Below are 19,195 nucleotides of genomic sequence, written 5' to 3'. Positions count from 1 at the left end.
GCAAGTAAAAAAAAGTAAAAGCAGTAAAAGTTTATAAAAAGTGTATTTTCTACTTGGTGTGGCTGGTACTACTAATTAAACTTGATTTTATATACCTATAGGTAAGTACAAATTGATATTTTTGCAAGCCGTTAAATACTTTCGAATTTTATTGTAGTAGGTATTGCTTTTATTTTATTAGGTACAGTGTTTAGTTTTTGTATTTATTATTTGTAGATTCTTGTTTGGTGGTGGAAAATGAACAACGATTTAAAGCAGAAAGCTTGTGAGCGTCTATCAAATGAATTTAATAGCATTTGTAGAGAGCCTTTCAGAGATGCAAAAGTTCTAATAGGAAGATGGCAAAGATTCTAATGAGGAAGATAGTTTATTGTCAGGTATAGGTAAACGCTATCCCTATACCTATGTTTCAATTATTAGTATTAATAAACAATATGTTTAGATGACACTTTCTTCTATTCTGACTATTCTTATTTTAGCTGCTTTACCTACCAACTGGAACAAAATAACCCCACAAAAGCTTCGCACTCCAAAATCGAAGCCATTGAAAACCATTTTGAAGAAGGCTTGTGCTAATAAGGGTAAATTTTGTAATAATTATTATATTTCAAATTATTTAAATTTATTTTAATTTTAAGAAAATTAAAATGTTCTGTCAAACAAAATTATTTCCTGGGCTGCAAATAAAGCTGAATTAGTCTCCAAGGAGACAAAATACCTTGAAAAAGAACATCTTTTAAGAGTAGAAATGATGAAGGAACGCCACAAACATCACTAGCTCAATGGCACTAGCAACAAAGGAGAGTGATGAAAGAATTCTTATTCAAGCTAAGAAAGCTGAACTAGAGCTGGAGATCCTTCAACTGAAAAAAGATCAGCTGCTATCTGCTAATAAATTATGTCTGTTTTTAAAATTTAAAAATATGTATTTGTAAAATAAGTTGTATTTTATTTATAAAATAAAAAAATGTTTTTAAAATTTAGCTACATTATCTAACAAAGGCTGAAAATACTCAGTTATCAAAGCTTGCCGAACCACATTATTTAGGGCTATATTCTCAACACCTGGTTATACCACAGGTTTAGGGATATTTCCTAATTCAAGAGCCGCTTCAGCTTCTTCATTTACAAGGGGAACGTCATCTTTCAACATGCATGCAATATTATGAAGCACTGCACATGAGACAACTATTGCTTCCACTTTTTGCATATTTAATTTAATTCCTAATGCTAATATTGGGAATCGACGTTTTAATACACCAAAGCATCTCTCTGTTGGGTTTCTCGTTCTTATTTGTGCTTCGTTGAATAAATGTTCTACAGGAGTGGTTGGGTTAGAAAGTGGTGTAATCAGGTATGGTTTGTTACTATATCCACCATCCTATCACCCACTAATAAATTTTCGCCAAAATCACCATTTTCAAATCGAGCTCATACTGTTGAGTTCCTTAATATATTTGCGTCATGAGCAGACCCAGGCCATCTGCACACAATGTCCCAAATTTTTAGTTGTGAGTCACATATTGCTTGTATATTAAAAAAAAAAACCTTTTCGGTTTCTAAAATTTTCTGATTCTTCTCCACCAGGAGATTGGATTTTTACGTGGGTACAATCCAAAGCCCCAATACATTTTGGCTCCTGCTAATGTTGTAAAAACCCTGTCGAACATTATTTATTTCTTCATCGGGTAGTGATATATAGGTTTCATGCATATGTGCAATTGCTGTAGATTTGTCTACACCAGAAAAATCTCCAGCTGCTTTCAAAATGCACCCTGTTGCAAAAAACCTTAAAGTTAGGAGTACCATTTCTGAAGCCAAAAGAGCGTGATTCCTTAAAAATATAATAAGTACCTATATCATAATACGTAGTAAAATAAATAAAAATATACTAATTTTACCTTCTGGTTGTGAAAGAGATTGTGGGAGAAACACATTAGCTAATGTAAGCAACTGTCTTTTTCGTCAAGCGAAATCTTTGTAAAAATTCATTATCTGTTCATTTAGTAAAATGATCAGGACGTTCTCTGAATGTCCGTGGCATTCTAGGATTCATTACAGCATTCACAAGACCCAAAAAATCTTCATCATCAGTAATAACTTCGTCGTTAAATTCATTCATTTTTATAAACCCAATAATAATGAGAAGGAGATAAACAAAGCACAAAACTTGTGAATGTCAGGTTAGAAAATCACTTGAACGAAAGTTCGGCTTCTTGAACGGCGGCAAGTGGGCGTTCACTTGAACTTCGAATTTGAACTTAGATCAGTGTCAAATATTATTGATACAACAACTTTTTTACTTTGAACTGCAGTTCAACAATAAACTACAGTTCAAAGTGTTTATACAACCGGCCCTAAGAGTGATGTAATATTTGACAAAATAAGTAACTCAATAAGAATTCGTCACAACAATACAGATTTTACTTCAGGAAGCAGGAGAAATCAAGGTGATCAGAAAATTATATAAATCTATTCGCTACTTTTCGTGATATACTTCTTTTCTCTTTCCTTTGCTTTTTTGATTGCTTTGCTCTAAAAAAGCTTATAAACTGAAACATGTATCGGCAAATACCTCTTTTCCCTTTCGTGCTGCAAGTACGCCGACAAATTTTTGTTTTTTTATCATTTAACTCTTTGTGCTAACTTTCTTTTAAAAACAATATGTATGTCTATCATTTGTAGGCCTCTTTTAAGTTTTAGTAAGGAATTTCTATTTAAATGTCCCTTTAATCTCTTATTTTTTTTTATTAATTTTAAACTTACTTAAAGTTTTTAGAGATTTTTGAGTTTTGGAATGTTTGTATTTCTAAACGTTTTCTGTTAAAGTTTCAACGAAACAGTTATCATTAGCTGGAATCAAGTTACTCTACCTTTTACAATAGGAATATAAAGCAGAAAATATAGGTAACGAATTTAAAAATGACTTTTTTTACTTATGTTTATTTGTTCGCTAGATATTTAAAGTTTTTAATAATATTAAAACCCCAATTAAAGCTCTAAGCAACATAGTTCTCTTACTAAAGCTTTGAGTCTCTATCTAAAGAACTGAAACAAATTAAAAAACATTTGTAATGCCATTTTACGAAATGAGTTTTATCAACTAAAAGACTATTAGAGACAAATTAAAAATTTCTTGCAACTCTAATCTGGGATAAATTTTATGAAAGCCATTTTATCTTAGTCAAAAAAAGCTTTTTCCAAGCAAAAAAAAACTTAAAAATACAATAAACTTAATTTGAAAAGTCAAATATCCCAACAAAAGCCCTGCTTAAAATTTTAATCTGGCTTCTGCATCTTTGGCCCGATCCTTTCCCCCCACCACTCCTTGGCAGCGTCCAGAAAAACAAGGAATAAAAAACCTCGTTTCGCGATTTTCTCGCAAATTTATCATCTGGCACCCGAGAGAGAGGGTCGAGACTAATTAGACGCTTGAGGGAGTGAGACGGGCGCACATTTCATTAAGCCACAGACAGAATGAAATTACAAACCCTATAAGAGTGGCTAAGACTGGCGAGGTACAGTGGCGTGGAATACATACTGTTGACCTATAATACTTAAGTGCTTGACCAAGGCCATAGGTTGCATATTTCAAACTAGTTATTTGAGGTTATGAAGATAAATCAGTTGGTTGGTTTGGTTTTTCGTGTATTGTTCATATAGTTTTTTTTTTTTAAATTTGTAATAAATATTTTTTGATTTACTTAGTAAATGAGTATGTTAATAAGTTTGAAATGGTTTGCTAAATAGGGATAGCAGATGTACTATTTATAAGTTTAATTAAAACTATTCCAAAAGTTAAAGATTAAATTTAAAAAACAATAAATATGAAAATAACGTACTCATATGTAAATAAATGGACGGGCCTACCAATGAAATATTTATTACACTTTAGGCATTTTTATATAGTAAATGATCTAATACGCAAAAATAATTAATTTGAAGTTTTAAAGAACGTAAGAAATGTCTATATTGTAAGAAATTTGTATAGATTATTTTATTACAATTAAGTTTTGCTAGTAACTGGAGAGTCCCAAAAGTACTAAAAAGTTTATAAAAATCTTTAACAGAGACGTGAGGATTTATTTTGGGTAATTTCTCATTTCTCATTTACTCTTTATTATTATACCTAAGCAATATTTTCTAGTCACCCTGTATTTTACAAGTATAATCTAAGAATATAAAATCAGAAATTGTTAAGTAAAGAAACAACTAATCTGATGGTCTACAGGTCAATTTGGAGGTCAAAGCAACAGAAAGAGATAAAGTCAGCAGATTCTATGCTGTTATATTTGATGATGTTTTGAGGTGTTACAAATTAAATAGCAAATAAATATAATAATTAAAAATTTTGTTATAATATATCTGCAATGGGAAGAGACTAGGATTAACAAATAACGAAAGAAAAAAAATGATTATTAGTCGTAAAAAATTTTAGAAAAAAAAGCTGGTTTGTACAGTAAAGTTTTTAGCTTCTATTAATAAGAAGCATTTGTCAGTTGTCTTATCACTGTTACAACTACATTTGACCACATAAATCACATTTCTAACCAATAAATTCACAATAAATATTGTTTTTATCCCATCCTAACTATACCCATTCTCAAATAATTTTATTTTTTATATAAATTCTAAGAATACATAATTCTTGACCTTCAAATAAAAAATTATTAAATTAATTTTAAGCGTATATCAACATACTTCGTCTCTATCTTTAAGTATATACAAAGTTTGTATTATGACTAAATTCATTTAATTTTATTTCCTTGCTTTTTCACCCTGTATTAGTAAATAGCAGTTTTGCTTTATTTCAGTTTGCTTTGAATACTTTGCCCTTATTGTCAGTCATTTCAATTGACAAAATTTTTCATAAATAATACAAAATCAAAAAAATACATAATTAAAAAAATCCCTTAATTTTAATAATGACTATTTTGTTCAATGATTTAGTGTTCAAGAGGAATTTGCTTCTCAACGTTTTAAATCATATTAATTGTGGCTTCTATGCAATAGTAATGCTCCTGTACTATTTACAAGTACTACATTTTTTCAATTGCTAATAAATAATTTTTTTTTCATCTCAATTTTAGTTAGCACTAAAGATGTCTTAAGGACCAAAAGCGCTTAAAGGACAAAATTGTGTAAAATACAAAAACCATCCCTTTATTTCCAAAAATTCTCAAATAAAAAAGACAAAACCCTATGACTACTTAGAGCTATTAAATCGCTGATAAAATTAAAATTTAATAATTTGGATATCTTTTCATTCCTTATATAACATACAACAGCAGCTTTTCAAAAATCATTGCAGATCAATTGAGGGGCTTGCCGTAAGAAGGCACACATAAGCCACATTTAACTGAAAATCGATAATTTTTTATTATTTAACTGGACTTTAAAGGTCACAAGCCATTTGCAAAGTAATTTAATAGGAACCCACATTATTTTGTTGCCTCTGCAGAATATATTGAATATTTTCAGTCAACAACAAATGGGTTCAGACAATTTGTCTGAAAGTCATTTTAGCTCAAATGAGTATAGCAGACAGAGATTACTATTCAACTGATAGTGAGCTTTAAAAATTATCTGAATCTAAAATAATCGTAAGTAAACAAAATTCTTAAAAAATCTAAAAAAAAATTTTTTGGGTGTCTAATAAGCAATTTGTATAAAAACAGAAAAATTTAAGTTGGGAGAAGCTCCATACATATTGGAGACAAAATTGTTGCCATCTGAAAAAATTATAAGCATTGGATTTGCCATCCCGATCAGCGATTACCTCATTTGAACATTATAGGCAATTTTTAGTCCCACTTGGAAAACAAAATTAAAAAAAAGAAACATAAAAAATCCGGAAGATCTATGGCTAACTAAATTAAAAGAAAAAAAATAGGGTGAATAGTAGTTTTTTTGTTTACATTTTATTTTATTTGTTAATGTCCATACATTTGATTGCCACGGTCGGTATTTTTAAAGACTATTAAAAATCTAGCAATTTTGATTTTTTTATCAATAACAGAAAGTATAGTTTTATTTTGACATGAAAAATAGACATACCACCTTTAAAGTTGTTTTTTTCAAAATTACTGAGTGGGACTTATGTACTTTCTTGCCCCGAGCGCTTCATTGCTCATTTTTTAAAAATTATTCTTTTTATAAGTATAGTCACAGTATGATGCCTAATAAATAAATATTTATTGAGTTTCATGTGAATTAGGTTCTTTCTAGTCTCTTTTCATTGAGGTTGTGGTATATGCCTGTACTGGATTAAGTAAGTCTACACTCACATTTTCGCTTTGCATTTATAATATGATATACCTATATCATATTACATTTATTTAGATATGTTGGATATGTTTCCTTTCCTAAACTCCCTGATTCAGTCGTCGTTTTTTTTTTAAGGATATATCTCTTAAAAATGCCTATTGCAGAGCTACTTTTGAGAAACGGTTCTAATAATTGAGATGCATTCCTAATTTCACTTACATCATACATATGTTCATTTGTTTTTAAATTTTTAGTATTGGCAAATAAATGTTTTAAATTTCTAATGTTACATGAGACTTAAAAATTAAAATATTTCATAACATAAGATTAATTATTGCAAAAATTATCCTATTCTGATCATCCTTTTTAACCATTTTAGTGTTTTTGTCGTTTTTCTGAAGAAAACTATTTCTGAGAACTAGTAACACGCCACTGAAAAAGCAGTTAAGACAGAGAGCGTTGCTTAATTTCGTGGAGCTGAAAAGAGCGGACGATATGCAAGCTAATTAATCGCACAGTAATGAGAGCACAGCGCCTGCGCCTAGCTGCGGTTTGGGGGCTTAAGGGGGGCCGACGAGGAGGAGACTAGACGAGGGATTACATAGTCACTGCTGGAATTAAGAAACTAAGAAGAAAAAGTTCCCTTTAAGGAACGAACGTTAAGGGTTCATATGTGGATGAGTTTCGGTTTAAGTAGTTTGCCTTGGGAAATTTTCTTTAGGGGTTATTGCTTTTGCTATCGACTAAATTAGGAAAGTTAATGAGTCTGCTGGCAACTTTATTGCAAAATTTAGTTAATCGTGTTGTTCAGTAAAAAAAAAAACTTATTTTAATTCCGTACATGGTCTCAATCGAGCGTTAAGCGCATGTAAGCGGGGCATGTCCGTGCGTTTTTTATCGACATACTAGCAGTCACTAATATAAACCGCTTTTTATCACGTCCCTCCTGTTTAAAATGCAATAACTTTTCGCACTATAAAATCGACCCAGGCAGTACGGTACCATAATTGAGCTGATAATTTAAATGTCAAATACTGCCCGTATAAAATAATTTATATCTTATATCTCGCGAAAATAATGAGCCGAGGTCTTTGAATTGTCGAGCTTAGACTCGTAAATATCGCTCTTAGCACTGTCACGTTCGCGGCTAGTTTTTTTTTTATACAGGGTGTCGACAATATTGGAGGCTCACACGAAATTAGTTTGTTTAATGGCATAATATAAGTAACATGCCTTTATTTTACTATATGATGAGGGCCTTATGAAGAAAAAAACGTCAAAAGAAATTAACCTTTTGAGATCATTTATCAGCTTTAAATTAACTTCAGCAATAAAACACATTATAATAAATCTGTACTCTTTACTCATAATAAGCCGAGGAAAGATATATGGTTAATTTCTTCAGAAGTGAAAAGGTTTAGTATAAATTATATTCATATGAAGAAAAAAAATGTTATTATTATAAACAGAATAATCCAAACCTTAGCTATAACCTGTTATCCTGATAGCACTACATATTCTATGAATATACGGTATATACTGAATTCAGCTGAATTATTTACCAATATTTGTCAGACAATGCACTGAGGTTAGCAAATTTGAATATTTTTTAATTTTATAAGCTTGTAATTATTTATTAAACTACCAAATTATAAATTGATCTCTTGCCATTAAAATTGCTATAAAATTAACCCAACCTAAACTTACCTAAGTAATATCAATATTTAATAGACGACCACTTTTTGACCCTTTAACTTATCCTCGGGAATCCCTTTATTTTGATATAAAAAAATGCAGATATTTTAAGTGAATCCTCAGTTAAGTGCAGTGATGCCTGCTAAGCTTCCATTAAAGTTTTACAAAAAAAGTTATAAATTCTAGGACCTTTATTCTTTAGATGAAACTTTTTTAGGAATCTTAAAATTTTAAAAAAAATACGCCATAGTTAAAAAAGTTAGTGGATACAAGTTGGGAATATATTAGGGAAAAACTGCTTATTCATTCTACTAACGAGGAAATAAAAACCTAATTAATTAAGCGGGGAAAGAATTTGCCTTTTTTATTTTGATGCTTTAATATTCCAATTGTCTCGTGAAAATATTCTTAAAACTAAGAATTTATTAAGAAGAGATAGATCAAATAAGTGAAAAGTTGGCAAAAAGATTAGCAAAACTAAGACCTAATTAAGTTAAATTTTTGATCTTTTGCTATTCGTACTGCAACTATGTTTAACCATCCAAATCCTTAATCCAACATTGCGTTGTTATTATCAAATCGTTTCTCCAAGGAACTTCTCTAAATTAATGTACCTACAAATATGTAAATATTTAAAGTAATTGCTATATTAGATAATAACTGCTAATAAATACAAATCTTGATCTACTATTACAGAGTATAATAAGATTCAAAGCAACCCAAAGGTTTAATATATTATACATTATACCATGAAAATAATATACAAAATAATATAAATCCTTCGAGATAACTAGCAAAAAAATCTCAAATGATCAGTTTTATCCAAATATATAAGTTTTTTTAAATTGGTTTAGATTAATAAAGAAGCACAAATACAAAAAATATAAATTTAAAAGACCGATATGTTGCCTTTTATCGTTTCTCTGATGCAGTGATGTCAAGTAGCTAAATATTCTTAATCATGAAGTGCTTTACTAAGATTCAAGTAATGGTAACTCCTAAGTGACTGATTAAAAAAAATATGTTTTTCTTACGTTACCTCATTTATTAGAATTGACAAAGCTTTAAAATACTTTATGATATTTGAAACTCATTTTAAAATAGTTTTTGCATTCTCATTTACATAGTTAGTAGTTCACTTTAAAAGTACCTTATTTTTATGTAAATTTTATTTTAAAGCAGAACCATTTCATGATGACCTTTTCGGATACGTGAGTCTAAGATATGACATTTAAGAAATAATATTTTTTTCTCTGTGACCAACAAGTCATCTAGTGTTTTGGAGTATTCCTAAAGTCCCAATACCAAACATTCCATGAGGATTTCTAAAGGAACATTTCACCAAAATTCATGCAATGGTAGATGTTTTTTTCTTCTCCATCGCATTCTAATTTACAGGTCATAGTTACTTTGAAGCTGCATTGCTGTTATGTATGATGATGATTTTTTTTAGATACTTACTTTAGGCAAAAAATTTTTTTTGTCTGGAAATAATAAGGATATAGTTAAATATCTAAAGTAGTTTTAAAAATATAATAAAATTTAATAATTTTAATTAGAATTTTAATTCCGTGTAACTGTGTAACAAAGCATTTTTTAAATATAGTTTACATTACAAATTTATGTTATTTTTGGGTTTTCTTTAATGTACCATTTGACGCTTGCTTAAATATGTGGTTGGGTACCTTTAGTAGTTTAAGAAATTTTATATTTCTATTTTCAAATTAATGTCGCATTAATTTTTAACTAAAACGCTTTCTTGATTTTTATATACAGAATATTTCAAATTTGACCCTTAACATGGGGATCTATAAGAGATACGAGGATCATTGGAGCAAAGGTGAGAATTTTCGATATTAACAATATGCCGTTTGATTAAACCAAAAATTCCAAATGGTTCCGAATATAGTCGAAAATTTTCAAAAATCAATTTTATTTTTTCCTGACTCTATTTCTTATCCGATTTTAGAAAAATTTTCACTTCTGCACTTTGTTCGTGTTACGTGATGGTGTTTTTAGATTTTAAATCCGACGTTTTGTATTTTGCGAACCATCATCAACTTTGTTTTTTTGCGAACCATCATCAACTTTGTTTTTTCTTATGGGCGCCATATTGGATTTTTACATTTTTAAAATTTCTGAAAATTATCTTTTTAACGATATATTAAAATTTTTTTTTTTTGTAAAGACCCAAATTTTTAGAAGAAACTAAATTCGCTGCAGCAGGTTGTGATAAACTGACAATACAATAATTAAACTGTCATAAATATTTGTATGTTTTGTTAGTACAAAGTGATAGGTATTTTACTAATAATTTAAGCAATTAATGTTATTAAGAATGAAGAAAAGCAAGATATGATTAAAATTTATTATAATTGCGATAGAAATGCGAGTAGAACGTCAAAAATTACAGCAACCATATTATACTTTATTTAAAATCTTGATAAGTTTAGTTCTTTTAATATGCCTAAAAGTAAATATGAAGATAGGATGGATGAAAAAACGAGAAAAAACTTATTCAATGAGCTATTTAATTAGCGATTTTTGCATACTGCGGCAAATTTAGTTTTTTCTCAAAATTCGGTTTTTACCAAAAGGAAATATTACTGGTGATACATCGTTAAAAAGATAATTTCGCAGTGATTTTAAAAATGTAAAAATTCAATATGTGGCCCATAAGAAAAGAGAAAAAATAAAAACCCTAAGTCTCGGTCTCAACATTTTTTTTTATGTCCCCAAGGTTAGAGGAACAGACCTTATAAACTAGTGATAACTCTTACGAGATGACTTGCGTAGTACTAAGAGTTTATACGTTCTGATGATGCTTTATTTTAAGCGAAACATGTAACCTTCAGGACATTAAAAAAAAATGAGACCGAGACTTTTGTAGATCTCTTTGACATAATCGACGAGTACTTTCAATTTGCCCATAAAAAAAACAAAGTTAATGATGGTTGGCAAAAGGCGAAACGTCGAATTAAAAATCTGAAAACACCATTAGCACATCATCATCATGTAGCATGAATAAAGTGGCAATGCTAAAGTGCAAATTATTTTAAAATCGAATACAAAATAAATTTAAAAAAATATATAAAATCGATTTTTAAAAATGTCGTATTTGTTCGAATATCTTTGGAACCTTTCGGAATTTTTAATTTTTTAAACGGTATATTGTGAAGCTCAAAAATTTTCAACTTTGTCTCAATTTAACCATCTTCGTATCTCTTATAGATTTCGAGATCCTCGTGTTGAGGATCAAATTTAAAACACTATATATTTTTGGTATATAGTATAAAGACCTATTACTAATACTAATAAGCTATCAGTTACAATTAAAATTAATAATTAAAATTGTTTAAATGGCATATTCACAATTCTTTTAAAAGCCTAAATATTTTTCAAAATTACAATCTAAGATTAGGAAAATTTCTTTAAAATATTTTGAATATACTGATTAATAAATTTTGACCTTTAGTTTAAATTTTTACTTATTAAAATAATAATATTAGTAGTCTATTATCTTTGAATAAAGAAATTACACGCCATAATTTTTTGATCAACATATTTTTATTATTTAAAAAAAAAAGAAATATTCAATAATAATAGTAGAGCCTAATATAGCATAAATATTTTTATGCTATATACACGTTGATATTCTAATTATGAGCACATGAACAGAATTTAAAAACTTCTCATATAAATCTTGCTGAAATGTTAAGGTGTTTTTAACTTCTCAATTAAAAAAATATATTTATTATTTACAAAATAAATACAATAATTATAAATACAATATTATAATTTTAAAATACATTTGATTGTACTACAATTTTATCTAAATCATAAAATTGTAAATAACCATGTTATTTGAATCTTCTACAAGTTGTTAAAAAGTTATTTAAAACATTTTACATTGCTGTATAGAATTTTGAGATTTCACACTGCTTATTTCCTTAAGTTACCATGGGTGTTTAAAACTATGTTAGTAAAATTCAAGAGAGAACATCCAAAAGCACTTACTTTTACTATTTTCCGAGAACATGAAGTTCTAACAAACTAAGTAATAAAGTCCAAACCACAAAAGTACGACACTAAAACATTTTCATATTATTTACAAAACAATTTCAGTTTAAAAAACAAATGAAAAAGTCGTTCGAGGAATTCCATTGAGGAACCAAAATGTCATTGTCACATTGGTACCAATTGACCATACCGGGATCCACGTGACACACGTAAACAAATGACAATCGTACGTCACGATCCACGCATTCGTCTATGGCGAACGTCACGTGAGACAAACTCGCGAAAATTCCGGCGAAGTCCGTCGTTGCAGCAGTTTGCACGGGTTACCGCGACGCTCTGTGCTTGACCACTACGTGGCGGCTGAGTGCTGACCAAAACGCATCAAGAAACACACTCACAAAACGCGGAGGGTGTGGGAGGTGGAGGAGGAGGAGGATGAGGAGGGATGCATCGCTAACTAACATCGCTCGTGGTAATTACTCCCCCGCGGGGAGGCATTGTCTGTTGGTCTCTATTATCCGCATTCGATCAATGAAAAAATTTAAATATAGGGTATAAACTATTAATGGTTTTTCACTTTTACAAGTTTTCTTTATACTTGGATAATACTTACTAAGAAAAAGCATACATAATGCTATGTTTTTGTACTGACCATTACCTTAAGTTTGCTATTTTTTTAATTCAGTGTAGTAAACCATTTTTTGCACTTGTATGAACTTTCTTAACTGACGCATTCTAATATATTCACTGGTACCAAAAAAAAAAAATTATAAAAACTGTTTTCATGTCTGCGCAAGGCTATAAAAACACCGGCCGATAATAATATTAAACATAGTAATTTGTTGTGTCTATTGCAAAACGAGGCCCACTTACGAATGGCTCATCGGTGGGCACTTCTAATTATACAAGGTGTCTCTAAAACCGCCAAACTTTAAGAGGTGATTAAACAAGTCATTTGCAGCAAAAAAGTCGTATAAAATTTTTTCGAAAAGTTGTTAGTTCTTCTGGTATTTAACATTTTTTGATTTTATTAAATTTCTTTGTTTTTTTTTTTCATATAAACAAGAATATCTCCGTTATTTTTACCACCACATAAAACTTAGATATTCCATCTGAACGAGAATAAAATTTGCTATAAGCTGGGTATATTTAAGTTTTTGAGTAATTTTTTATACCGTGTGTTATTAGAAGTTAAATGTAACATTTGGGAAATGTGCAATATTAGTGGTATCTTCTTCGTTGTCGTTTTTCTAAAATTTGGTAAATAGGGACATGTTTTTTTTAGCAAAAACTACTGCATTTAATATAATTTCCAATAATTATTTGATGCATCTTCTTCTGACACTATCAACAACCCGTTCAAGTTAATCGCGTTTTTGTCGCATTTCATTGCAACACACACTAATTCGATTAATTAGTTCATCTCAAGTATTAATGTTAATACATAATAATACATAATACATAATACATAAAAGTCAAAGGGCGTAAGGTCAGCGCTTCTGGGCGGCCATTTTACCGCACCGTATTTTCCGATCCATTTCTCCCCAAAGCATTGATTCAAGGAATTTTGCATAATTCTGCCATTATGGGCTGGGTTTCCCTCCATTTGAAACCAAAATTCCTGTCTAGCGGCTAAAGGGATTTCTTCCAGAAAGTCAACAAGTTCATTATTTAATAAATTTGAAAACTCATTGGAGTTGAGCCGATCAGGAAGTATTACAGGCCCGAAAAGGCGACCTCTCATTAATCCTATCCATACGTTGACCCTTATCTCATGCTGAAAATGTGAAACAACAGTCGCATGAGGCTTTTCTGTTTGCCATATATGGTTATTTATTAAATTTATTATTCCGGCTCTTGTAAATGTTGCTTCATCTGTCCAAAATATTTGATCTGCTCTCCACTCTGGCAACTTATTCAACTACCACCTACAGAATTGAAGCCTCACCTCACCATCCACTGGCAATAAATCCTGGAGTTTTTGCAAATGCAAATTATTTTTTTAAAGAACTCTATGTATAGTAGAATGGTGAATCCTTAAGCAGCACCAATGCGGCGAGTACTTCTAGATCTATATTCTGTAACAGCTCTCATAATCCAGGTTCTTGTCTCCAGTGTTGACCACCTTCTCTAATCCGCAAACCTCGAAAGGAACCCCACAGCGTCTGAACACTTCTGCAAATGTACTTCTATGGGGTTGGGATCTATTAGGAAAACGAAGCGCATACTCCCTTGCTGCCTCCCGCGAGTTTCCATTTGTGACACCGTAAATAAATAAGATGTCCCGATATTCAATGTTTGTGAAACTAGCCATTATTTTTTTAAGCACGTTTAAATCAAATTACTTATTTAACTACTTTAAGTCAAAGTGAAAACTTAATGACAGTTATTGTAAAATTGTAAATATCTATGCTTTTGTTTTAAAATCATGTAATAGTGTATAAGTTTAAAGTAATAAGTTTGTGAATTTTCTTCTTTTGCGGAGTCATTGCCATTTACAAAAGAAGGAAAACCTGCATTTTTTTATAAAGAATGAATAGTATCTAGTACGTATTGTACTCAATTACGTACGCTCTAAAGTAACGCACTCACCGCATTGGTGCTCAAAATATCAAGAAATATAAAATTTGAAAATTTTGAATTTTTGTGGTTTTCTTTCTTTTGCCCATGATATTGCTGTGAAAACAAATAGCTATCACGAAAGTAAGTATATCATTGGAAAGAACCATTATACCCCTAATTTAGCACATTTCTCAAATGTAACATTTAACTTCTGATAACACCCGGTATAAAAAATTACTCAAAAACTTAAATATAACAGTCTTATAGCAAATTTAATTCTCTTTCAGATGATATATCTACATTTTACGTGGTGGTAAGTATAACGGAGATATTCTTGTTTATATGAAAAAAACAAAGAAATTTGATAAAATCCAAAAATGTTAAATACCAGAAGAACTTACAATTTTTCGAAAAAATGTTATACGACTTTTTTGTTGCAATTGACTTGTATAATCATCCCTTAAAGTTTGGCGGTTTTTATAGTAGACACCCTGTACAGATAGTACGGTAACTTTCCGTCTCCAATGCCAAATTTCAACGTTTCCAAAAATTCCTGATTATCCATCAAATTCAAAGCAATAAACACGTCGACATTTAGTTGCTTCGCTGATATCAACGCGTCCTGCATTAGATTTATCCAGTTGGTCGAGTCACTTACGTTTGTTACAGTTTTTTTTTGTGAGCATAACACTTTAACTCAATGCATTTAAATTTGAAATATTTTAATATAATTTAATAAAGCTTCTTTCATTTATCAAAGTCTTAGATTAGTGGTTATAAAAGTAGAAAGCAAACAGGGTTTGGGCTTATAACAAAAAGTAATCTCCATAGAAAAATCAACCATAATTGTATAGGTTTCAATAAATTTTAGGTTTTTTAAAATTTTGATCAGTTAAGAAAATAACCATATTTATTGCAAATGTATTTATAAATATATCAGAATAGAATATAAATATTATGGATAGGATATTTTGTATTATAACAGTAACTACTTATTAAGAATAAAATTGATAAAGCATAATCTTGACTAGGTTGATATTGTTGGTACCTTGATCTTGCATTGTGAGGTTATACAGGTGTCTGATTTCTTTCGGTTGCCTTGGCCAATGTCGATCTCAAAATTAGATGTAGACTTTATTATGAGTGATGTCTGCAATAATCAGTTGAACAATTTACTGCTCTTGCTTTTCACATAATTTTATTTTAGGAAAAGTGTAGTGAATCTTTATTTCAATAAAAATGTAAACAAAGTAACTGTCAAATCCAAATATTTTTTAAGATTTTCTTCTCAAGACCTGTTTAAGCTTTATTGTGGCTGGTACATACTTACAGTACTACTTATTTCATGCAGAAATTGTCTATATTTTCAGTAAGATTCCGAGGTTGACAGATGACTTAAACATGGTAAAATCTGAAGGAAAACAATTTCGACAGATTTGGGTTAATGGGTCATTTTTCAGCTGAGAGTTAAAGACTTCAGCTGGTTTCACTTTGAGCGGATTTACCTTATCTAGGTCTGATTTTTTTTTGTGAGTTACAAAAAAAAATCTCAGGTATCACAGAATAATATAACCATTTAGAACTGCAAAACAAAGGTCACACACATTATTTTTGCATTGAATAAATATTGCATATATATTTGCTAGTTTTACTTTAATTTTTGAGGCACCTTGTTGCCATAATCTTTGTTGGGAACTGAGTGTATACGTATATGCGAGGTATATTATAAATTGATTAATATAATTTATTTATTTAATTATTTTTAATTTATTTAATAAATATAATTTATTTAACCATAACCCGCCCGTTTTTATCACATTATTTAACTTTGCTTAATTCTAGTGAACTTATAAATTTCATATGATTAATATCCATTTCTTTATTTAGCTTTTGACACATTCACATTTGAACTTTGATAATTAGAGTTTAGGTTATTTGTCAATATACTAAAGCTGAATTTACACCACTCTCGTGGGCTAGCTGGAGGCAATTTTGAACCCCTGATACCCCCGTTTTGCCATAAGCCACCCTTAATTTTTCTTAAATAATTTAATATTAAACATCAATATTAATTCTATTTTTTTTCTGTGACACGTTATAGAAACTGTAGGCGGCTTACAAAAAGGTTGATATTTGTCTTAAACAGTTATTGTCTATTGAACTATTCTTAATATTTATTAAGATTTCTTACTTATTAAGATTATAATTGGTGATGTGATTTTGCTCTTTAACAATGACTCCTCGAGAATCACATTATTTACTTGGATATCACGGTTATGAAGCTTGTATGGTGAAAATCGGAATCGTATGACGGCCATCTTGCTTGGCAAAATTGACAGGAGCTGACAGAAATTTGTTGACATTGACTAATAGAACATCATTTGTCATATCATTTGAGTTTGTTTTTTAGTTCAATGTATGCTGGAAGTGTGGGTTGGGGTTGTTTTAAGGATGCTCTTTTGAATCAATAACTTTTTTTCCTAAAAAGTTTTTTTTCAATATAAGGATTATTATTTTAATTGATTTGCAGCAATTCCAGGTATCCGGTAAGAAAATGTGATTTTATTTGTTACTGTTGTTTTTATGTTTTGACTGAAGGACTTTACAATTTCCTTTAGTCCCTATTACAAGAAAAACATGAAGTGAGATATTCAATGTAAATTTTATTAAGACTTTGAGCTATAGAATTGGTTCTGATCAGTCCTCTCCAACAAATTTTCATAACGCTGATACTGCTGGCTTTACACTACAATACATATTTATTTTGTCATTATTTTTACATGACTCATATATAGAATTTATTTATAAGGTTTGCACTGCCTATTTTTTTATTTTATTTCATGCTGGTATCATACCACTTCCTGTGTTCACTTTGGCGAGACATATGTATGGAGACAAATAGAGTTGAGCACCCAGAATAGATCACAGTGACAATAACTTGTTTTTAAATTTATTTTTATTTTCTTTAGGCATTTGTCTTTAAATTAGGTATTTTCAAAGTTCCCAGTTATGTTGTTAGTATACATCTTGTTTTCATTTTCAAAGAGTTTATTTTGTATTGCAGATAGATATATTGTTTTTTAGATAATATTTTGTTATAGAATTTGTAAAATATGTTTAATTTTTCTTTAGAAAACAGAAAGAAGTATATATTAAACAAAGATAATTTATTCAGTAGGTAGGGAAATTAAAATTTTTTTTTTAAATAAGATTATTACAAATATAGTTATATTTTATGTATGTATTTTTTTGCTGTATATGTCTGGGTCTGGCATGTTTTATTTTTAAATTATTTTTTATAATATAGATTATGTATTCTTTTAAATTGTGTAGGTTTAGTACATGGATGTTAGTACTTATGTCATTAGTCTTAAGTATTATCTGAAACCATTACCTTAATTGTCTGCTAGCCGAACTGTTCACATGTTAACACTAGAATCTGCACTGCAGAAATTTGAATTTGTCGGTCTTTTATTTGCATATATAGTTTTGTATTTTACTGATAAATATTTTATGTATTGTATTTTGTATCGTATTTTTACAAATAAAAAACATTTATTATTATTATATTATTATTCCCCATAGAATCTGTTTGTGTTAGTAAAATAGGGATATTATGAACCTAATGTCTTTTCCTGTTCTTAACCCGAAAATTTTTTACATATTTTCTAATCTGTTTGGGTTGACATAGTTCAGTGGTAACAAAATACTTTTAAACATTTTTAGGTTAATTCTAATTTATCTGGCATCTATTATAATGAATTATTGTATATTATTTAAATAATTTTAACTAATTATTTTCCAGGAAAATTAAAAAATAAACGTATTAAAGAAATACATTGTTTTATTTTCATTTTGAAATGAGTGATGTGTTGTATACTATTGTAAACCGATTACTGCAGTACATTAAGTTATTTAGAAATTATGTAAAATAAAGCTGAATAGTGTTATTTTATCCTGACCAATATCTGATGCTAACACCTATTTAAAAAGGTAATCTTTTTGATGAGGTGTTTGCTTTGGATATCGCGATTAAATAATAAAATTACGAAATTTCTTATTACATTCAATTTGAATTTTCCCGCCTTCATTTGGCCACGCCTTTCTACCGTTTTGATTGGTCTAATTAGGTACGTTAAACTGTCAAGTTAGTTACAATACTTTCCGTTGAGAGGACGCTAGCAGATTTGTCAGAAGAATTTCGATCGGTTTGTATGCAACCACCACTTCTCTATATATTTGTGTTTTGTGTTGGATATTCATGTTTGAAGGAAAAATTAAGTTTAGGTTGGATCAATTATTATTATTACGACTCAGTGTTTAAAATTTCACATTCATAGTTATTCTGCAGTAGAGTTAGCACATTTATTCATAAGATATCCTTTGAAGAATTTTACAAACGTGTTTCTCCCTTTTAACAGATTTTTTACTATACCATATTTATTTTCCCTTAAGAGTATCTATAGGACCTTAAACAAAAAATTTTATTCACGTATTCTACGTCAAAAATAAGCCCTGGTTACTTTTTTGCCGAGATACATACACAAAATTATTTGTTAAAAGAGTGTTTTACACATACAGTGCTTTCATTTCAAAACAAACAAAGCACCCCTAAAAACTTAAAAAAAAAACGTCAGTAGATCGGGACGTT

The 19,195-nt window shown here is 29.6% G+C and overlaps 1 protein-coding gene across 1 annotated transcript in view; it reads right to left on the bottom strand.

Moving 5' to 3' along the window:
* LOC126739158 (zinc finger homeobox protein 3) overlaps positions 1-12,323 on the bottom strand; it is a 234,978-nt gene extending 222,655 nt beyond the window's left edge. Inside the window, exons 1-2 of the mRNA XM_050444702.1 lie at positions 11,980-12,323; positions 9,424-9,446 (exon numbers count right to left, since the gene is read on the bottom strand). The gene's annotated coding sequence lies outside the window, so the exon portion shown is untranslated. The remainder of the gene's footprint in view (positions 1-9,423; positions 9,447-11,979) is intronic.
* Between the last annotated feature and the right edge of the window lie 6,872 nt (positions 12,324-19,195).

This window comes from Anthonomus grandis, chromosome 8 (genome assembly GCF_022605725.1).
Source record: "Anthonomus grandis grandis chromosome 8, icAntGran1.3, whole genome shotgun sequence".
NCBI lineage: Eukaryota > Metazoa > Arthropoda > Insecta > Coleoptera > Curculionidae > Anthonomus > Anthonomus grandis.
Note: the sequence above shows the minus strand (reverse complement) of the source record. Positions and strands in the feature narration are given on the sequence as shown.